The sequence below is a fragment of the Bos grunniens genome, chromosome 15 (assembly GCF_055505025.1).
Source record: "Bos grunniens cultivar Pamir isolate PY7600 chromosome 15, Bosgru_T2T1.0, whole genome shotgun sequence".
NCBI classification, from domain to species: domain Eukaryota; kingdom Metazoa; phylum Chordata; class Mammalia; order Artiodactyla; family Bovidae; genus Bos; species Bos grunniens.
In genome coordinates this window covers 68,747,110-68,771,201 of record NC_141179.1, presented here as the reverse complement: position 1 = coordinate 68,771,201, position 24,092 = coordinate 68,747,110, and the positions used below count along the sequence as shown (strand labels likewise).

The 24,092-nt window shown below is 37.8% G+C and overlaps 1 protein-coding gene across 4 annotated transcripts in view; it reads right to left on the bottom strand.

The window, feature by feature from the left end:
- The window catches only part of LOC147358441 (suppressor of SWI4 1 homolog), a 343,713-nt gene that overhangs the window by 2,895 nt on the left and 316,726 nt on the right, over positions 1–24,092 (bottom strand). For 2 of the 4 annotated variants that reach the window (XR_015141656.1, XM_086338670.1), the window contains exon 3: positions 4,867–5,064. The exons of 1 other annotated variant lie outside the window; for it this stretch is intronic. The gene's annotated coding sequence lies outside the window, so the exon portion shown is untranslated. Of the gene's footprint in view, positions 1–4,866; positions 5,065–5,090; positions 5,203–24,092 lie in introns of those variants that run through there. One more of the 4 variants, XR_015141660.1, reaches the window with a different exon arrangement.

The following is a 24,092-nucleotide window of genomic DNA, read 5'->3' as shown; positions in this document are numbered from 1 at the left end:
AAATTTACTGTAATCATTGATTAGTTCTAGTAATTTTCTGGTGGAGTCTTTAGGGTTTTCTATGTAAAGGATCATGTCATCTGCAAACAGTGAGAGTTTTACTTCTTCTTTTCCAATTTGGATTCCTTTTATTTCTTTTTCTGCTCTGATTGCTGTGGCCAAAACTTCCAAAACTATGTTGAATAGTAATGGTGAAAGTGGGCACCCTTGTCTTGTTCCTGACTTTAGAGGAAATGCTTTCAATTTTTCACCATTGAGGATAATGTTTGCTGTGGGTTTGACATATATAGCTTTTATTATGTTGAGGTATGTTCCTTTTATTCCTGCTTTCTGGAGAGTCCTTATCATAAATGGGTGTTGAATTTTGTCAAAGGCTTTCTCTGCATCTATTGAGATAATCATATGGTGTTTATTTTTCAATTTGTTAATGTGGTGTATAACATTGATTGATTTGCGGATATTGAAGAATCCTTGCATCCCTGGGATAAAGCCCACTTGGTCATGGTGTATGATCTTTTTAATGTGTTGTTGGATTCTGATTGCTAGAATTTTGTTAAGGATTTTTGCATCTATGTTCATCAGTGATATTGGCCTGTAGTTTTCTTTTTTTGTGGGATCTTTGTCAGGGTGATGGTGGCCTCATAGAATGAGTTTGGAAGTTTACCTTCCTCTGCAATTTTCTGGAAGAGTTTAAGCAGGATAGGTGTTAGCTCTTCTCTAAATTTTTGGTAGAATTCAGCTGTGAAGCCGTCTGGACCTGGGCTTTTGTTTGCTGGAAGATTTCTGATTACAGTTTCAATTTCCGTGCTTGTGATGGGTCTGTTAAGATTTTCTATTTCTTCCTGGTCCAGTTTTGAAAAGTTGTACTTTTCTAAGAATTTGTCCATTTCTTCCACGATGTCCATTTTATTGGCATATAATTGTTGATAGTAGTCTCTTATGATCCTTTGTATTTCTGTGTTGTCTGTTGTGATCTCTCCATTTTCATTTCTAATTTTATTGATTTGATTTTTCTCCCTTTGTTTCTTGATGAGTCTGGCTAATGGTTTGTCAATTTTATTTATCCTTTCAAAGAACCAGCTTTTGGCTTTGTTGATTTTTGCTATGGTCTCTTTTGTTTCTTTTGCATTTATTTCTGCCCTAATTTTGAAGATTTCTTTCCTTCTACTAACCCTGGGGTTCTTCATTTCTTCCTTTTCTAGTTGCTTTAGGTGTAGGGTTAGGTTATTTATTTGAGTTTATTTGAGTTTTTTCTTGTTTCTTTAGGTATGCCTGCTTGCTAATGGCCTATGCAGGCCTCTGCGCTGCTTCTCCGCTGGGGGAGTTACCATAGGGCTCGCAATGTGTGGGTTTTAATTATTTATTTTTCCTCCCTGTTATGTTGCCCTCTGTGCTTCCAAGGCTCGGCACAGATTCGGCAGTGAGAAGGTTTCCTGGTGTTTGGAAACTTCTCTCTTTTTAAGACTCCCTTCCCGGGACGGAACTCTGTCCCTCCCTCTTTTGTCCCTTTTTTTGTCTTTTATATTTTTCCCTACCTCCTTTCGAAGACTTGGGTTGCTTTTCTGGGTGCCTGATGTCCTCTGCCAGCATTCAGAAGTTGTTTTGTGGAATTTACTCGGCGTTTAAATGTTCTTTTGATGAATTTGTGGGGGAGAAAGTGTTCTCCCCGTCCTACTCCTCCACCATCTTCTGACATCCACTTTTAAAGTTATGATGAACATTCACTGAGTTAATAAAACTGAAGGACATCATATAACATCCAACACAACAATGATTCTCTAAAATGCAGTTATTGCATGATAAAGATTGACAAGTCCAGAATACTTTACTTTGCACAGGACAAGATGCTAGAAAAACAAAGTTCCAATTGTGAACATTTTGTGTTTTGCTTTGTTGTGCGCTCAGTCGCTAAGTCACGTCCAACTCCTTGCAACTCCAATGACTGCAGCCCTCTAGGACCCTCTGTCATGGAAATTTTCAGGGAAGAATACTGGAGCAGGTTGCCATTTCTTCCTTCAGCGGATCTTCCCAACCAACCCAGGGATGGAACCATGTCTCTTGCATCTCCTGCAGTGTCAGGTGGATTCTTTACCATCGTGCCACCTACTTGCTTTACCTAAATAATTTACAAAATTTTCTAGGTGAGAAAAGGAGAAGAGGCAACACGCTTTTTTTTCTTTTTCTGAAAATATTAATATTTAGTGCTCAGTATCACTTTGCTGTCCATATTTTTAGGATTCTATTAAGGATGATGAGTTCTATGGTATTTTAATATGAATGTAAAAATTAACCAAAAGGAGACTATTATCATAGTTATGAAAAAAAAAAGAGGAGAGTGTTTTGTACTTTGAAAAATCACATGCTGTATAATGCTTGAAATGAAATTTCCAACATATAAAAATACTATAATTTTTTTCCTTTTTTTTTTGTTTTTTTATTTAAATTTATTTATTTTAATTAGAGGCTAATTACTTTACAATATTGTATTGGTTTTGCCATACATCAACATGAATCCGCCATAGGTGTACACGTGCTCCCCATCCTGAACCCCCCTCCCACCTCCCTCCCTGTACCATCCCTCTGGATCATCCCAGTGCACCAGCCCCAAGCATCCTGTATCCTGCATCGAACCTGGACTGGCGATTTATTTCTTATATGATATTATACATGTTTCAATGCCATTTTCCCAAATCATCCCCCCTGCTCCCTCTCCCACAGAGTCCAAAAGACTGTTCTGTACATCTGTGTCTCTTTTGCTTTCTTGCATACAAGGTTATTGTTACCATCTTTCTAAATTCCATATATATGCATTAGTATACTGTATTGGTGTTTTTCTTTCTGGCTTACTTCACTCTGTATAATAGGCTCCAGTTTCATCCACCTCATTAGAACTGATTTAAATATATTCTTTTAAATGGCTGAGTAATACTCCATTGTGTATATGTACCACAGCTTTCTTATCCATTCATCTGCTGATGGGCATCTAGGTTGCTTCCATGTCCTGGCTATTATAAACAGTGCTGCGATGAACATTGAGGTACACGTGTCTCTTTCAATTCTGGTTTCCTCCATGTGTATGTCCAGCAGTGGGATTGCTGGGTCATATAGCAGTTCTATTTCCAGTTTTTTAAGGGATCTCCACACTGTTCTCCATAGTGGCTGTACTAGTTTGCATTCCCACCAACAGTGTAAGAGGGTTTCCCTTTTCTCCACACCCTCTCCAGCATTTATTGCTTGTAGACTTTTGGATAGCAGCCATTCTGACTGGCGTGAAATGGTACCTCATTGTGGTTTTGATTTGCATTTCTCTGATAATGAGTGATGTTGAGCATCTTTTCATGTGTTTGTTAGCCCTCTGTATGTCTTCTTTGGAGCAATGTCTATTTAGTTCTTTGGCCCATTTTTTGATTGGGTCATTTATTTTTCTGGAATTGAGCTGCAGGTGTTGCTTGTATATTTTTGAGATTAGTTGTTTGTCAGTTGCTTCATTTGCTATTATTTTCTCCCATTCTGAAGGCTGTCTTTTCACTTTGCTTATAGTTTCTTTTGTTGTGCAGAAGCTTTTAATTAGATCCCATTTGTTTATTTTTGCTTTTATTTCCAATATTCTGGGAGGTGGGTCATAGCGGATCCTGCTGTAATTTATGTCAGAGAGTGTTTTTCCTATGTTCTCCTCTAAGAGTTTTAAAGTTTCTGGTCTTATGTTTAGATCTTTAATCCATTTTGAGTTTATTTTTGTGTATGGTGTTAGAAAGTGGTCTAGTTTCATTCTTTTACAAGTGGTTGACCAGTTTTCCCAGCACCACTTGTTAAAGAGATTGTCTTTTCTCCACTGTATATTCTTGCCTCCTTTGTCAAAGATAAGGTGTTCATAGGTGTGTGGGTTTATCTCTGGGCTTTCTATTTTGTTCCATTGATCTATATTTCTGTCTTTGTGCCAGTACCATACTGTCTTGATAACTGTGGCTTTGTAGTAGAGCCTGAAGTCAGGTAGGTTGATTCCTCCAGTTCCATTCTTCTTTCTCAGGATCGCTTTGGCTATTCGAGGTTTTTTGTATTTCCATACAAGTTGTGAAATTATTTGTTCTAGCTCTGTGAAGAATACTGTTGGTAGCCTGATAGGGATTGCATTGAATCTATAGATTGCTTTGGGTAGTATACTCATTTTTCATTAGAAAATTATTTTAAAAAATAGGTATGTAGTGGGCCTGAGCCTCCATCAGAAAGCTGTGGGTGGCTGAAGGAATTCTGGTATGGTATTAATGGCAACACTGAATCTATACAGTGCTTTAAAGTTTACATAGTCACTTCATGTCAGATTTCATTTGATTCTCATGGAAGAATCAGGTAGATAATACACCTTTAATTTTGCCAATGAGAAATACAAAGTTCAGGAATTTTAAACAACTTCTTAAAGTGCACATAAAGAGTTAGGGTGTATGAAAGCAATCAAAAAGTATGAACTTCGTTTTTAAGATAAGTAAGTACTAAGGATATAATGTATAACATAACAAATATAATTAACACAGCTGTATGCTATATATGAAAGCTGTTAGGAGAGTAAATCTAGAGTGTCCATGACAAGGAATTTTTTTAATTTCATTCCTATAGGAGATGAATGATGTTCACTAAAATTTACTGTGATAATCATTAAATGATACGTGTAAGTCAAATCATTATGATGTACATCCTAAACTTACACAGTGCTTTATGTCAATTATATCTCAATAAAACTGGAAGAAACAAAACTAACAAAAAAAGTAGGGTAAAAATGAGACTAAACCCCAGAATTTCAGATTCTAACTGCAGAACCCTGAGCACCACAGGTAGTCATTCAATCTATGATCATTCGGCTATGTGACTTACAGCACTGTGTCTCAGCCTCCTTCTTGATAAAATGAAGATTCTATAAGCTCCTACTTCATTAGGTTATCAAGGGCTTCCCGGGTGCACAGTGGTACAGAATCTGCCAGCCAATGCAGGAAATGCAAGAGACACGGGTTCGACCCCTGGATATGGAAGACCTCCTGGGGTAGGAAATGCAACCCCCTTCAGTAATCATACCTGGAAAATTCCATAGACAGAGGAGTCAGGTTGACTACAGTCCATGGGGTTCACAAAGAGTCAGACATGACTGAGCATGTGCACATACATGCATAAGGTTGTCATGGGGATCCAGGGAGACCTGAAGTAGAATCAGACCTGATAGAACGAATAAGGAAAGTTAAGGGAGACTTCAGATTTCTATGTCTGGAGAAAAATTGGGAAGATCCTGGCACATAATAATCAGGCTTAAAAAACATTAGGTATTACGTTTATTAGCACCCCGAGTATGTTTCATTTTCTAGTATCACCTAAGCACCACAGAGGAAAGTAAAGCAGAAATGATCTGATTGTTTCCAATAAACCAAATATTCTCAGTGTCAAAGCAACTTCCTGGTACTAGATTAGACATCTTGGAAGAAGTCAAATCCTGTGGACTAATTCTCCAATTACTGCTCCAGAATACAAATTTTATTTGGGAGACTCAAGAGTAAGGTTGCTACTGCTAAGTCGCTTCAGTCGTGTCCAACTCTGTGCGACACCATAGACGGCAGCCCACCAGGCTCCCCCGTCCCTGGGATTCTCCAGGCAAGAACACTGGAGTGGGTTGCCATTTCCTTCTCCAATGCGTGAAAGTGAAAAGTGAAAGTGAAGTCGCTCAGTCGTGTCCCAGTCTTAGCGACCCCATGGGCTGCAGCCTACCAGGCTCCTCCGTCCATGGAATTTTCCAGGCAAGAGTACTGGAGTGGGGTGCCCGTCAACTAATATCTAAGTATTAATTAGCAAACAGCTTCTTTCCTGGTACATTTTTTCCCAATTTTTCTCCAGTAACACAGAAGTCTAAAATCTCCCTTAACCTTCGTGCTATCAGGTCTGATTTTGCTTAAGGATCCTACTTGCCTCCCATGTTACCTCAAGAGAATGATTTTTTACAACACAATCTCGAAGTTGAAGCCACATTTTTAAGATTAAAATACATTTACTAGCGAATTTATGAGCCAAGGACTGTGTTAGGTATTCACTCTATAAAGATGAACCTGGAGAGTTCCATTTCTTAGGAAACTGTATAGGATAAACAGAGGCAGGCAGGAAAATAAATATGTTTAATACAATTTCATGAGGACAATAATGAAAAATGTGCACAAATGCTGCTGATTACAGATGCAGTGACCAGCAGGCTAGGGAGAGTGGGTTAAGAGTTTCCATCACAGGAGTCATAGACCCACAGCTTCAGACTGAGTTTAGTGACAGAACAGATGAAATCTGAATAACTTAAATAGGCATAAGCTCTCTGTTTAGCATAAGCTCTCCATGTAAGTTTCTGCAAATTTGACTTTTGACTTTAAGCAAAAATGATAACAAATGTACATACACCTCACATTGTCCTTATCATGGAGCAGACAAGCAGTACATATGGCTTAACTATAAGAGATAAAGTTCCCAAGTGTTACCGAAGTGCAAAGAAAATTACTCAGTGGGAGAAACAGATGAAAGCATAGACACATTCTATTCTGCCATTTGAAGTTAGAAATAATGTCTTAATGAACAAGACATCACTAGATGCAACATGTCTTAATATTTCTTGAAGATAAGCCATGTGAAGATAATAGACATGAAGGATTTTCCTTAAATAGTCAAAGCATTACAATTTTTACCAGGGTCACCTTTACAGTACACAGAGCGCTGGACTAAATGTTTCTTCAGGGTCCTATTACTCTATATACAAATTGCTTTTTAAAGTTATTCCAAAATGCATTGGGCCTTGTGAGGTTTAGTAATTTGTTGATGGATACTTGGAAAAATTGGTAATGAAGAGATGCTAACATATTTGTTGATTGTATTAATAAGCGTATGAGAAGATTCTTTGCAGATTCTAAGCACCATCTTTTTGTTTCAGGCCAGGATCCATCTCTGTGTTCCTTTAATATCATGTGCATTATTCCTGGATAATTTTAAATCTGTCACCATAAAAAGGCAGAAATGCTGTTATTTCTCACAAAGCTATGGCTCTTTGGCACCTATTTATATTGAAACAACTTAGATCTTCTGCCTCTGCAGTTGCCTAATTCACATTTATTTAATGGTGATTAAATCAGTACTCATGCTATGTCTGGAGAAGGCAATGGCACCCCACTCCAGTACTCTTGCCTGGAAAATCCCATGGATGGAGGAGCCTGGTGGGCTGCAGTCCATGGGGTCACTAAGGGTCGGACACCACTGAGCAACTTCACTTTCACTTTTCGCTTTCATGCATTGGAGAACGAAATGGCAACCCACTCCAGTGTTCTTGCCTGGAGAATCCCAGGGACGGGGGAGCCTGGTGGGCTGCCGTCTATGGGGTCGCACAGAGTTGGACACGACTGAAGCAACTTAGCAGCAGCAGCAGCAGCAGCATGCTATGTCATCATATGTCCATGAATGCTAACTTCTGATACCTCTCTCAAAATTTGTTATCATGCTTTATTGATGCTGAACACAAATGCATATCTTTTCCAAAGTATGCTAGAAAATGGGAATGAGCATTCATTTTCTAGTCATGTTAAATTTGCTCTTTCAAATTTTATAATATAAGTTGAAAATCATGTTCCCTCTTGAACTATTTAAGATACAATCACTGCATTCCTACAACATGGTTTCTTTTAATGTTGATGGCACAGCTGCCTTCTACATGTAGCCATGAGAAGAAAGCATGGGAAATATTCCTGTGGTCCCAGCATGAAGAGCAGTTTCATCTGCAAATATTCTGTCTCTAGCATTTCCAGATTTGACTGTGTGGATCATAACAAACTGTGGAAAATTCTGAAAGAGATGGGAATACCAAACTATGTGACCTGCCTCATGAGAAATCGGTATGCAGGTCAGGAAGCAACAGTTAGAACTGGACATGGAACAACAGACTCATTCCAAACTGGGAAAGGAGTACATCAAGGCTGTATATTGTCATCCTACTTATTTAACTTATATGCAGAGTACATCATGAGAAACGCTGGGCTGGATGAAGCACAAGCTGGAATCAAGATTGCTGGGAGAAATATCAATAACCTCAGATATGCAGATGACACCGCCCTTATGGCAGAAAACGAAGAACTAAAGAGCCTCTTGATGAAAGTGAAAGAGGAGAGTGAAAAAGTTGGCTTAAAGCTCAACATTCAGGAAACTAAGATCATGGCATCTGGTCCCATCACTTCATGGGAAATAGATGGGGAAACAGCAACAGACATTATTTTTGGGGGCTCCAAATCACTGCAGATGGTTACTGAAGCCATAAGATTAAAAGACGCTTACTCCTTGGTAGAAAAGTTATGACCAACCTAGAAAGCATATTCAAAAGCAGAGACATTACTTTGCCAACAAAGGTCCGTCTAGTCAAGGCTATGGTTTTTCCATTGGTCATGTATGGTTGTGAGAGCTGGACTGTGAAGAAAGCTCAGCACTGAAGAATTGATGCTTTTGAACTGTGGTGTTGGACAAGACTCTTGAGAGTCCCCTGGACTGCAAGGAGATCCAACAGGTTTGTTCTAAAGGAGATCAGCCCTGGGTGTTCTTTGGAGGGAATGATGCTAAAGCTGAAACTCCAGTACTTTGGTCACCTCATGCGAAGAGTTGACTCATTGGAAAAGTCTCTGATGCTGGGAGGGACTGGGGGCAGGAAAAGAAGGGGACGACAGAGGATGAGATGGCTGGATGGCATCACCGACTCAATGGACACGAGATTGGGTAAACTCTGGGAGTTGGTGATGGGCAGGGAGTCCTGGCGTGCTGCAGTCCTTGGGGCCCCAAGGAGTCAGACATGACTGAGTGACTGAACTGAGTATTCCCGGCAGGGCCTAAGACTATTCTAAGATAGGACAACATCACCACATTAATCAGGCATGAGAAAAACAGATCTAAAAAGACCCTTAGTGCAAGGATTTCTCTTAAAATCCCTCCCAGGAGATAGGTGTGGCAGCCTCATAGAACTTTGTGGTTTGTGACCTGTAGCCTGTCCAGGGGTTGGAGTGACTGTTCTGGGTACCCATGCAAGGAACACATAGCATGGAGGCCCCTTGCCACTGCCTTTGGCTAAACCAGAGGAGAATGGTCAGAGGACGAATGGGTGAGAACTGACATACCAGCCCATACATGTATCTCAAATTAACAGTGTTGTTACAGACCAGAGGCCTGCATTGATCCTCTGTCTACTGGGAGTGTGTGTCCCCCTCAATCAGCATGTTAGCACCCTTCCAGAGTCCCAACCTCACTCAATTTCATGAAATCAGTGGTATGCTAACTTACCAGGCTACCCATTTTGATCCAAGCCCAACCTTGAAGCACTGAGGCAATGTTCACAAGCACAAGACCTGGCGTTCTTCAGGAAATCTGACCAATCTGACCTATAACAAGGAATGGAAAGTGTCAAAGCACACCCTGAAGGGGAGAAACAGAGACTGGTATCCACAGAGACTACACTGACAGCTGCAGTTAATCCCCGTCTCCAGAGTGGACCTAACTACTTGGAGGGAGGCCCTTCAAAGAAAACAAAGGGCTCCATGAAAAGTGCCCCTTGCCTGGTCTAAAGGTTTTACTAAGAAGAGATGGGAACACCAGACCTCCTGATCTGCTCTTGAGAAATTTGTATGCAGGTCAGGAAGCAACAGTTAGAACTGGACATGGAACAACAGACTGGTTCCAAATAGGAAAAGGAGTTCATCAAGGCTGTATATTGTCACCCTGTTTATTTAACTTATATGCAGAATACATCATGAGAAACGCTGGACTGGAAGAAACACAAGCTGGAATCAAGATTGATGGGAGAAATATCAATAACCTCAGATATGCAGATGACACCACCCTTATGGCAGAAAGTGAAGAGGAACTCAAAAGCCTCTTGATGAAAGTGAAAGTGGAGAGTGAAAAAGTTGGCTTAAAGTTCAACATTCAGAAAACGAAGATCATGGCATCCGGTCCCATCACTTCATGGGAAATAGACGGGGAAACAGTGGAAACAGTGTCAGACTTCATTTTTCTGGGCTCCAAAATCACTGCAGATGGTGACTGCAGCCATGAAATTAAAAGACACTTACTCCTTGGAAGGAAAGTTATGACCAACCTAGATAGCATATTGAAAAGTAGAGACATTACTTTGCCAACAAAGGTTCGTCTAGTCAAGGCTATGGTTTTTCCTGTGGTGATGTATGGATGTGAGAGTTGGACTGTGAAGAAGGCTGAGCACCGAAGAATTGATGCTTTTGAACTGTGGTGTTGGAGAAGACTTCTGAGAGTCCCTTGGACTGCAAGGAGATCCAACCGGTCCATTCTGAAGGAGATCAGCCCTGGGATTTCTTTGGAAGGAATGATGCTAAAGCTGAAATTCCAGTACTTTGGCCACATCATGCAAAGAGTTGACTCATTGGAAAAGACTCTGATGCTGGGAGGGATTGGGGGCAGGAAGAGAAGGGGACGACAGAGGATGAGATGGCTGGATGGCATCACTGACTCAATGGACGTGAGTCTGGGTGAACTCCGGGAGTTGGTGATGGACAGGGAGGCCTGGAGTGCTGCGATTCATAGGGTTGCAAAGAGTCGGACACGACTGAGCGACTGATCTGATCTGATCTTTTCTATTGAATATGTCCTCCTCTATAGTCCATTTTTATATCATATTAATAGGTACTGTAGACAAAATGGCATCCTTGGAAAAATAAAGATTGAAAACATGATTAAACATGCTAGATACAATTTATTTAACTTTAGGTTAAACAAAGTTTAGAATGTTTCTGTAAGGGTGGAATTCTCTATGTGTGCTTTATTACATGTGCCTTAGACTTCTCTAGAAGACTGTATATTCTCAGAAGTTATGTGTCACCTGGTAAATCACAAAGTAAGTCTGTTCAAATGAACACAAAATAAGGCAATAAAGAAATGAAAAAGCATTTAGACCGTTTGTATAGCAGGTGATGGAGACTTTCCTAATGGCTCAGAAGGTAAAGGAGCAGCATACAATGCAGGAGACCCCATTTCGATCCCTGGGTCGGGAACATCCCCTGGAGTAGGAAATGGCAACCCAATCCAGTGTTCTTACCTGGGTAATCCCAATGGACAGAGGAGCCTGGCTGGCTACAGTCCATGGGGTCACAAAGAATTAGACAAGACTGAGCGACTAACATACATACCAGGTAAGGAAGAGCTCGAGCTTGGGGATTATATTCCACGGCACAATCCTGGCTTCGATCTTATTTGACAAATGCCTGTGAGCCAGCTAGTAAATTTCTCTGTCCCTCAGTTTCCTCATTTTAAAAATGAGAATAATAATCCAGCTGTCATGAATGCTATTATGAAATTATGGATAATATAGCATATAAAACAATTGTCTCAATGTCTGGTCCATAGTCAAGTGCCAATATATTTTCCTTATATCACATTCTTCATGAGATTGTTGTATAAATAAAGACACTATGCAATCTGTAAAGAACTTTTAAAAAGGCTGGCATTTACAAAATGTTCAAAGATGCTATTATTACCACCTCTATGTCTGTACCTTCATTCAGTGTTTAAATGGCTTCAACAAAGAGTCATATGTATAAGTTCAGTTTGACTATTTCTATGTATTAGAAATTTCATTCTCTGTATTGTTTCTTGTATCAGTTTTTGCAGTCTAGTTTTTCTCTAGTTTTACCTGTCACTGTTCCCAAATGTAGATTTTTTGGAGCAATAGCACTATCTTAGGCAAGATGAAGATCCCTATTTCCCTCTTTTTTTTTTTTTTTTTTTTAATTAGAGCTCAAAATGCCTGGCAGGCACCCCAGTGTACCTACCAGTGTGTATACCACTCTCAGGAAAACCACAAATAATTAAGATGCCAGCTTTCCCAAGTGAACTACAGAACAGCTGTAGCACTGTATAGATACCCACTAGCTTTCAGTGACTGTAATATTTGCCCACATTTTGCCAGTATATATAATATAAAAAGTGGTCCTGTGAAAGTGTCGCCTCCTTTGAGAGGCCCACTTTTTTTAAAGGAAGTCATCTTAATCTTACTTCCATCATCCACATATATTTTTATGACTGAGTTGATACAAAAAAGTATCAAATTGAAAGTTTATCCCCTATTTCTCAGATGATTCTTCATATCTCATTTCTTATAGCTAAAATTTTAGAAAGAATTAATAAAATTGAAAAGATTAATCTTAATTCCAATTCAAAAAGTTTCATACATGTGTGTTCTGTTATTTATATGGTTCCACGAGAGAAGATTAAGGCAAGTCCCTTTTCATGCATGGGACATTGAAAGCTGAAAAATTATTTTATAATCACTCGCTTGAGACAAATCCTTATATTGAATTCCAACTCGAAATTCTATCAGACAGAATATTCCTATTCTTATTGTTTCATCAAATGATTTTCAAATCATTTTGATTATTTAATTTTTTTTCCAAATAACTCTTAAGATTGAGAGATCACCTCAGTGATATTTTCCTTAGTGGTGAATTCTTATTAGAAATCAAATGACAGCAGGAGGAGGCAAATCATTTTGTATATTCTGGGATGGAACTTGACAGGGATTTTAAAAAGAAATACTTTTTATCAACCACAATTATAAACCCATATAGGTGTGGGAATAGGTTAAAGACAACCCCTATTTCATGCACACACAACATAAAATGAAGATACTGATGTTAATACGGCTGGCAGGTAATGTGCTCTCCGCATTCTAGGTGATTTAGAGGATCTAGACATTACACACGGCCAGATTTCACTCTGTGCCAACAGAAGTAACTAAGATGGCCTACACGTTAAATAAGTTTTACTACGGTTCCCTGAGAGTTGGATCATAAAGAAAGCTGAGCACCAAAAAATTGATGCTTTTGAGCTGTGGTGTTGGAGAAGACTCTTGAGAGTCCCTTGGACTGCAAGGAGCTCCAACCAGTCCATCCTAAAGGAAATCAGTCCTGAATATTCATTGGAAGGACTGATGCTGAAGCTGAAGCTCCAATACTTTGGCCACCTGAGGCGAAGAACTGACTTATTTGAAAAGACCCTGATGCTGGGAAAGATTGAAGGCAGGAGGAGAAGGGGACGACAGAGGATGAGATGGTTGGATGGTATCACTGATGCGATGGACATGAGTTTGAGTGAGCTGCGGGAGTTGGTGATTGATAGGGAAGCCTGGTGTGCTGCAGTCCATGGGGTCTCAAAGAGTCAGACACTATTGAGCTGATGAACTGAACTGATGGGCCCATGATTTCTCTTTTCTTGAAACAGATACTTAAGAAAGCCTGCAATTATAAATTCTTTCTCTGCCTCTATAAATGGCAGAAAACAAAAAATGGAATCCAAGAAACAACTGAAAAAAAAAAAAAAGACATTTTTATTCTCCCCTGGGTTCCTAGAATTAACTTGCAGTAAAGAGATTGTGTGTTTAGTCGCTTCAGTCAAGTCCAACTTTTTGCGACCCTATGGAGTCTAGCCCTCCAGGCTCCTCTGTCCATGGGATTCTCCATGCAAGAATACTGGGGTGGGTTGCCATGCCCTCCTCCAGAGGATCTGCCCGACCTGGGGACTGAACTCATGTCAGCCTGCATCTCCTGCATTGTAGACAGATTCCCTACCTAGTGAGCCACCTGGGAAGCTGCAGTAAAGAGAATAATACCTCCCTCATAGATCTCTTTCTTTGTTGGTACATTTTTCAGTTTAGCATAATTGGTCATCTTTTGCAATACAATTATAAAATAAAAATCTAATCAAGCCCCTAAAATTATATGTAAATATTGTTATGTTCTCATATATATATTTCTCATATATGAACCATACCTTTCACAAAACTGGTTCAGAATAGACCTGCTTATTATATTCACATAGCAAATAAAGATTTAAAGCATTTTCATATACAGAGTCTCATTTGATGATTCTGTAAGTTTTGTGAAACCGTAAGATATAGCTAACTGCAACTTGGAAGGAAAAATAATAATAAATTATAAAACATAAAATGAAAGGTGATTTATTTATGGACAAAAGCTAGTCTGTGGAAAAATTAAACACAAATCAAAGTTTTGTTCCCAAGTTATTTATACTATCTGTAATACTGTTTATCATTAAGGATTTGAAATTCTTTTAGAATACACTGTGGTATGGGATTGGAAATTTACATTTCATCAGAGTGAAATTCAGATGAAATCTAACTAGAAATCAGATGAAATTCTAACTACTAAGTGATGCTGTGAGCAAAATGGCAAAGTTCTTCAATGATTTCTGAGGCTGGCAATTCAGAATGCTTTTCTTTAAACCTTCCATAACATCTTTAAAATAGATAAGAATGTGTCTTTCATATGAAGTAAGCACATCTTGGCCAATACCTTGGATACATGGAAAGGTGGTTAGAACAAAAAACATCTAAGTATTCCTTTGTCCTTTGTTGATAAATTAGGTACTGTCTTTTAAGGGCAGTTAAATACAGTAGTTGAAGTTCAAAACAGCAAAATTGCAGGCACAAACCATATTTCTGCCCATTGTTCCTTTCAAAAAGTATCTTCAATCATTTTTATTTTTAGCTTTATAAAAACTCTTCATAATGTTGTAGATTTCCGTTCTACAGTAGGAAGAATTTCCTGAGGATTAATGAAAAGATGAATGTGGTTTAGGCTTTGTAGCATACTCAGGAATGGTTTTCATTCTTATCCCAGAATCAGAACACATACCTGAAGAGTAGACCTTTACAAGATGAGAACTCCAACTGAGTCCTTGCAGAAATACTGAGGCAAGAATAAGAACTTCAAAACAAATGATATGCTTAATTTTAGATAGATCTTGGTTAAAAGGAATTGATTGATAGACTTGCAAGCTAAAATACTGCCCTAGGCTTAACAGGAATCATTTCAAGAGGATAAAGTTGTGATTAAAATGTAAATTGATTGCTTATCATTGATTATATTAGTCCAAGGTTACTTTCACTATCAGCTTTGATTAGAAGGAAAAAAAAAAAAAAGGAGAAAGATGGGGTGAAGATAAAATCAATAGAATGGCAGGATGGGGGGAAAGTGAGCATTTTCCATCAGTTTTGGAAACCAAAAATGATAAATTGATCTGTTTGAGAAAAATCAGAGACAAAAATCAAGTCTGATTTTATTTCCACTCTTATTTGTCCCCCCTGCTCATGTCTCAAACCCAGACACATACTTGCAGGGAGAAGATGAGATCCAAGATAATGTGACCAGAAGATATGGTTCAGGTTTCAGAGGTAATGGAAGACAAAAATAGCTTTGGTTCTGAAAGGACACCTTCAGAAAAATGTGGTAACCATGATTATAATTAACATCTTTTACCAAGGGTTTTGGTAAATAGCACATGTTGGGCTGAGTTACAGTCATCAGATGGTTCCTTCTTCCTTTTTTTTTTTTTTTAATATTTATTTATTTAGTTACTTCATGGGCTTTCTAGTTGCTGACATGCAAGTTTAGTTTCCTCGCAGCATGTGGGATCTCAGGTCCCTGGTCACTAACCCATGTCCTCTGCATTGCAAGGCAGATGTTAAAACACTGAAAAGTTTAAGTGATTGCTCTTTGCGATCCCATCCCCTGGACTATACTGTCCATGGCATTGTCCAGGCCAGAATACTAGAGTGGGTAGCCTTTCCCTTCTCCAGCAGAGCTTCACAACCCAGGGATTGAACCCAGGTCTCAGGCATTGCAGGTGGATATTTTACCAGCTGAGCCACAAGGGAAGCCCAAGAATACTGAAATGGGTAGCCTATCCCTTCTGAGGGGATCTTCCCAACCCAGGAAATGAACCAAGTTCTCTTGCATTGCAGAAAGATTCTTTTCCAACTGAGCTCTCAGGGAAGCCCAAACCACTGAACTACCAGAGAACTACCACAATTGTCCTGTGACATAGATGATAGATAGCTTGCCCCTTTTATCTAGGTGAAAATAAAATGATCAATGAGTATAACCTGTTTATTTCATAGATGTATTAAGTGGCATAGCAGAAAATCCAAATTAGGCCTATTCAAAACTAGAGCTGGGGATTTTAAGCCCAATGCTGTAGTAATATATTTTGGGTATGACTGAATTCTTTGAAAAATAGAGTGTTTTAGAAAAAAGTTAACATTATTGTTCAAAGCTAGGTGTTTTCTAAAATTAAATATATGTTTAGAAACTTTTATTCTCTATGACCTTCAAACTTCTATTATTTTTTCCTGATTACATAGTTAATACAGGCTCGTTATAGCAGACATCTCAGAAATATCTTCTACTGAAAATAAACATTTTCAGTAATCCTTAAATCATGGAAAATATTCACCTCTACCTGATTACTAAATATTTTCCCTGAAACTTTTAAAACCAGATATATTTGCAGAAGCTTTTTAAAAATAGATTTTAGAAATGTAATAAAATACATACTTGATAAAATATTAATGTGGATTGGAGTACCACCCTATTATCCATTACAGTAATATTTTTCAGCAAATCATAATGCATATTTGTAATAATTAGAATAAATTTGCAACACAAATCACCTCTTGACAGTTTAGGTCAAGATATGCTGCCAAATAATTTCAAGACCAATTAGTTTTTATCACAAATATGTCATAAAAAAAATTAGAGCTCTATGTTTTTTAGAACTGCAGATAGGTGATTATGGACTTTTATGACACATATTTTTCCCTACAACTTGATCTTTTTCACTTAATGATCTTTATATTTTCTTTCAAAACTATATTTTATTTGCATCATAAATACATTTCCCATGTATATTAAGATGGCTCACACAGATCCACTTGAACTTTTTGTTCCAGGATTTATTGATGGTCTCTTGCTACAATAAAAATGATAAAATATTTTCAATCTTTAATTCTGAGAAGTCACAAGCCATGCTTGGAAATGACAGAAAGAGTAGAGTGGACATAATTGTTGGAATGTGCTTTCATCTATGCTCATAGAAAAGAATGTCATCAAAACAAATCCCAAGGTCTTCATTCAGCAATTCTGGGCTACTGCACTTTGACCTGAAAAGCATCTGGTTCTGGAAGAAAAACTTGGTACTAGATTGGATCATGTCCTGATTGCAAAATAATTATCCACCCAGAAATGGTAAGAACACAAGACATAAACTGTATTTGAAGATAAGCCTGTGATAGCAAATCAAATCTCGGATCACTATCCCAAAACACTTTTCACCTCTAGGCTAAAGTCAGTTGGAAACTCTGGCCATATTGACAGAGTAAAGTTTAACCATCTTTCTTAAGATCCACTTTTGGTGATTATGTAAATATATATATAGAGATCCACATTACTCATTTTAATAGCTGCATATTATTCCATTTTATGGATGTACCAGAGTTTATTGCTGGTGATAAAAATTCATTTTGGTTATTTGTCAGACTAATTTTGACCTCATTCATCTTTCACATGGCTTTCATCACTTGTCATGATCTGAATGGCCCATGATTCAAATTATTTTTATTAGGTCACTTTCCTGGATATGCTTCTTGTATAATAAATTCAAAAACTAACATTCATCCTGGAAAGTGCTAAGTGATTTCACACCTTTGTGGCCAAAATGCAAGCCATTTTATGGAGGAGCATACTATATTGCAAGAAACTTAAGGATATCTTGAATACTGACTGATTTTCTTTCTAGACTAAAATAGGTGTGTCTGCTGCTGCTGCTAAGTCACATCAGTCATGTCCAACTCTGTGTGACCCCATAGACGGCAGCCCACTAGGCTCCCCTGTCCCTGGGATTCTCCAGGCAAGAATACTGGAGTGGGTTGCCATTTCCTTCTCCAATGCATGAAAGTGAAAATTGAAAGTGAAGTCACTCAGTTGTGTCCGACTTTTAACAACCCCATAGATTGCAGCCTACCAGGCTCCTCCGTCCATGGGATTTTCCAGGCAAGAGTACTGGAGTGGGTCTCCAGTGCCTTCTCTGAAAATAGGTGTGTGACTTTGGGCGATTTCTTAGGCTATCTGGGACTAAATAATTTCCTCTTTATAATACTACAAGTTGAAATAAATGGTTTCTAAAAGTGTATGACTAAAAGGCAATTTTCTCTGAACATTTTTAGAATACAGGGCACAGAGAAAACAACACATTATCTTTGAGGCATATTAGGATAAATGGTAACCAACAAAGTTCCGTCTAGTCAAGGCTATGGCTTTTCCAGTGGTTTTTGGATATGAGAGTTGAACTGTGAAGAAAGCTGAGCGCCGAAGAATTGATGCTTTTGAACTGTGGTGTTGGAGAAGACTCTTGAGAGTCCCTTGGACTGCAAGGAGGTCCAACCAGTCCATCCTAGAGGAGATCAGTCCTGGGTGTTCATTGGAAGGACTGATGCTAAAGCTGAAACTCCAATACTTTGGCCACCTCATGTGAAGAGTTGACTCATTGAAAAAGACTCTAATGCTGGGAGGGATTGGAGGCAGGAAGAAAAGGGGACGACAGAGGATGAGATGGCTGGATGGCATCACCGACTCGATGGACATGAGTTTGAGTAGACTCTGGGAGTTGGTGATGGACTGGGAGGCCTGGCATGCTGTGATTCAGGGGGTCACAAAGAGTCAGACACGACTGGGCCACTGAACTGAACTGAACAAGCTTGGTACCTTTAGCTGCCTCAGGACCCACATGGACACCCTAAAAACTTAGGGGATCCATATTCCTGGCACAACACTTGAGAAGTTTTGCTACAAAGTATTGATGGAATACTTTGCCAGGCCAGTGAGTTCACTATTGGTGCCCTGTTACAGGCTTCTAGAATCAAATAGCTTTCTATTTCCCCAGGAGAATGTGATCTTTGAGAGCTGATTTTTCAAATTAGAAAACTTGAAGTAGGTAGAACAAAAGCCCATGATGGTTCAACAAACTTGCTTAATATCTATGCTGTCATATTGCCCTCTCCTTCTCAACCTGTAGCTTTACCATGTTGTCCCAGATGCTCTGCTTTCTGTTACTTTGCCCAGACTCCAGCCAGAGGAGCTAAAGAGTGGAGAAAGGATATATCTGTCTCCTTTAAAGGACACATTTTAGAATTCACAAGTAAAACCGCTTGCATCTCATTAGTTAGAAGGTACTCATGATCACACTCTATAAGAAAGGCTAGGAAATGCAGTTTTTATTCCAAATGGCCAGAAGCCCAGTTAAAATTTATAGATTCTACTTTTAAGAAAATTGGGAGAGCAGATAATAAGGAACAACTAAAAGGTTGTTATTATGTATATCGTTAGCATGTACTGCTCTAAAATAAATAGAATGGATTTTTGACCATTCTTCAAACCAATTGACTTACAGATTTTACTGCATTCAATATAATTTAATTGAGGCATCTATGCACTGGACATAGTCAAGGCATTTATATTTAAACCATCACTCTTATACTCAAGTGCTAAATGAACTTCATTTATTTTCTCTGAACCTCTATTAAGGTGAATGGATTAAACAAAAAAACTACTGAATCCACTAACTCTAGAATACTGGAGTTTAGGCAACAGAATATGGATTTTATTAACTTTATAAAATAAAATATAAGTAAATTACTTTTTATGATTTTTTTCTCCAATCGTAATTTATATTGCAGAGTTAGTTAGGAAAACCTTCTCCAACATGTAATGGTATTTGAAAGAAAGACATTATTTTGAATGTTCTATAAGTAGAGGAAATAGCTTTATGGTTTTCTATAAGCAACTTGAAAATACAATTTCAAAAGGTTGAAATTTCTTAAAAGGCAATGTGAAAAAAACTAATGCCAAAAGATAGAAATTCTAGCTTAGCATTCAGAAATATCACTTTACATCTCACCTCAAATATTCAGCACTAGATACACTTAATGGTAGTTATGCAAGAAAACAAAGTTAAAATCTATATAAAAACAGAAATGTTGCATGCTAAATTAAAAATTATTTGAGACACAGACTTAACATTCTTCACAAAAATAACTCGAAATGGATCATAGACCTAAGTGTAAAATGAAAATAAATAAATAAACTCCCTAGACTATTACATAGGAAGTAGACTAAATGACTAGGAATATGGTAATGACTTTTTAGACATAATACCAAATACACAATTCATGAAATAAATATTTGATAACCCATACTTTATTACAATGAAAAATTCTGTTTTGCAAAAGACAATGTCAGGAGAATAAGACAAATCACTGAATGAGAGAAATCATTTTCAAAAGACATATCTGATACAGGACTGTTATTGATAGTATACAAAACATTGTTACACCTCAACAAAAAGAAGACAAACTATCCAGTTAAAAAATGGGCCAAATACCTTAACAAACACCTCATCAAAGATGATATATGGGTGGGAAAATAAGCACATGAAAGATGCTCCTATCATCTTTCATCAGGGAAATGCAAATCAAATAAGATACCACTACACAAATATTAGAATCATCAAATCCAGAATACTGGCAACACCAATGCTGGCCAGGACATGGGGCGACAGGAGCTCTCATATGTTGCTGCTCGGAATGCAAAATGGTATGTTTTAGAAGCAGTTTGCAATTTCATATGAAACTAAATACACTCGCAATACAATCTAGCAATCACTCTCCCTGATATTTACCCACAGGAACTGAAGACTTATGACCACATGAGAACCTACATACAGATGTTTATACAGATGCACTCATAATTGCCAAAGTTTGGAAGCAACAAAGATGTCATTTTATAAATTAAAGGATAAAACTTGAGACAATATAATGTTAATCCCACTGCTAAAAAGATAAGGTAATAATAAGCCTCAAAAATACATGGAGAAATCTTAAATGCATGTTACTAAGTGAAAGAAGCCAATCTAAAAAAGCTTCAGACTGTATGATTCCAAATATATGACAATCCAGAAAAGGCAAAACTATGGAGACAGTAGAAAGATTAGGGGTTGCAGAGGAGGGAGAGATGACTAGGCGGAGCACAGAGGATTTTTAGGACAATGAAGCTCTTATCTATGACACCATAACAGTGAGTTCAAGTTGTTACACATCTGTCTAAACAGGCAGAATGTACAACACCAAGTGTGAATCCCAATGCAAACTATGGAATTGGGTTACAATGATGTGTCAACCCATAATGATGTAGGTTCATCTACTGCAACAAAGCTACCATAATGGAGACTGATGTTGATAGCTGGGGAGGTTGTGCATGTGTGAGGACAGGAAGTTTATGGAATATCTCTGTGTCCTAAATCTAAAATTATTTTTTAAAATGAAGTTTATTCAGAAAGGAAAAAAAAAAAGTTAAGCATAAATTGTGTAACATGTTAACATTAGGGAACACTGGTTTTGAGTTTACTGGAATTCTTTGTACAATGTTTCTAAAACTTGTTTAAATAACTAAAACCACTATTTTCAAATAAAATGTTAAAAAAGGAAACATAAGGAGACCATATGATCCCTAGTTATTTGCACATGAGAAATAAATGAATATAATCATACAAAGACTAGTTAGTATACAAATACTCTTATAATCTTATATATAAGTACTTATATAAATATAAATATTATAAGTACTTATATAAGTATAAATATTATAAGTACTTTTTAAAAGTATTATAAGTACTTATATAAATATAAATACTATTGTAATCATTATGATCTAGAAATAACCCAAATGTCCATCACAGGTTAGTAAAATAATTCTGGTATATATATTCATTATAATACTATTCAGCAGTAAGAAGGAACAAAGTATTGATACACACAAAAATATTTTGGATAAATCTGAAAATAATAATGAGTGCAAGAATAAAAGTATACATTCTATGATTTCATTTGTATAATATTCTAGTAAATACAATCTAATTTATAGTTCAGTTCAGCCGCTCAGTCGTGTCCGACTCTTTGCGACCCCATGAACGGCAGCACCCAGGCCTCCCTGTCTATCACCAACTCCCGGAGTTCACTCAGACTCACGTCCATCGAGTCAGTGATGCCATCCAGCCATCTCATCCTCTGTCGTCCCCTTCTCCTCCTGCCCCCAATCCCTCCCAGCATCAGAGTCTTTTCCAATGAGTCAACTCTTCGCATGACGTGGCCAAAGTACTGGAGTTTCAGCTTTAGCATCATTCCTTCCAAAGAAATCCCAGGGCTGATCTCCTCCAGAATGGACTGATTGGATCTCCTTGCAGTCCGAGGGACTCTCAAGAGTCTTCTCCAACACCACACTTCAAAAGCATCAATTCTTCGGTGCTCAGCTTTCTTCACAGTCCAACTCTCACATCCATACATGACCACAGGAAAAACCATAACCTTGACTAGATGGACCTCTGATGGCAACGTAATGTCTCTGCTTTTCAATATGCTATCTAGGTTGGTCATAACTTCTTCCAAGGAGTAAGCGTCTTTTAATTTCATGGTTGCAGTCACCATCTGCAGTGATTTTGGAGACCCCAAAAATAAAGTCTGACACTATTTCCACTGTTTCACCATCTATTTCCCATGAAGTGATGGGACCAGATGCCATGATCTTTGTTTTCTGAATGTTGAGTTTTTTTTTTTTTTCAAAAACATCAATTATTCGGTGCTCAGCTTTCTTTTTTTTTTTAATTTTTAAACTTTACATAATTGTATTAGTTTTGCCAAATATCAAAATGAATCCACCATAGGTATGTTGAGTTTTAAGCCAACTTTTTCACTCTCCTCTTTCACCTTCATTAAGAGGCTTTTTAGTTCCTCTTCACTTTCTGCCATAAGGGTATGTCATCTGCATATCTGAGGTTATTGATATTTCTCCCGGCAATCTTGATTCCAGCTTGTGCTTCTTCCAGCCCAGCATTTCTCATGATGTACTCTGCATATAAGTTAAATAAGCAGGGTGACAATATACAGCCTTGACATACTCCTTTTCCTATTTGGAACCAGTCTGTTGTTCCATGTCCTGTTCTAACTGTTGCTTCCTGATCTGCATACAGATTTCTCAAGAGGCAGGTCAGGTGATCTGGTATTCCCATCTCTTTCAGAATTTTCCACAGTTTATTGTGATCCACACAGTCAAAGGCTTTGGCATAGCCAATAGTTAGATTAGATTAATTAGATAATCTCCAGGGCAGAATATTGGAGTGGGTAGCCTTTCCCTTCTCCAGGGGATCTTCCCAACCCAGGGATCAGACCCAGGTCTCATGCATTGCAGGCAGATTCTTTACTAGCTGAGCCACCAGGGAAGCCTCAATCTATAGTTACAGAAATCATTTGCCTAGGTTTACAAGAGGACTGGTAGAGAAGATGGGAGAGAATAATTACAAAAGAACAGGAGAAAACTTTCTCAAATGATGTATATGCTAATTATATTGATATGAAAATGACTTCAAATATATATTTTTCATACATATAGTTGGTAAGTTATATATATATACATATATTTTATATTATATGTTAATGCATTTTGTATACTTTATGTTATATATAAATATATATTTGACAATTTGATGGTTTTATAGGTCAAATCTATATGAAAACTTATTAAATTATACACTTCACATGCATCTGGTTTATTATATGCCAATTAACTAAATTATCAAAAATAAAGTGAGAAAACATTTACTTAAGTGCCATTTGGAAAGATTTCATTCCTACCTTTTACGTATTTCAAATTTGGTAAACATAGATCTATCATGCATATCTGAGACAAGAATGGAAAGTGTATTATTCACATGAATCAGTCATTATCTTTTCAAAAATAGAGTAGTTTAGGAGTAGCAAAAGAGTTCTTACTTTAGTTTCTCCTAAGGAATTTGAGGTAGAGCTCAGAGGTTTTAGCTCTTTTCACAATTTGACAAATTGCTTTCAAACTCTGATGTTTTTATTTTTTGTTCATAATTTTCTTTAATTTTTATTGGAGTATGTGCTATGCTAAATCACTTCAGTCATGTCTGACTCTGTGAGACCCTATGGTCTGTAGCCCACCAGGCTCCTCTGTCCACAGGATTCTCCAAGCAGAATATTGGAGTGGGTTGCCAGGCATGGCATGAAATGCATGAAAGGCATTTCTCCATTATTGGAGTGTAGTTATAATGTCGTGTTAGTTTCTGATGTACAGCAAAGTGAAGAATCAGTTATATGTTATCTT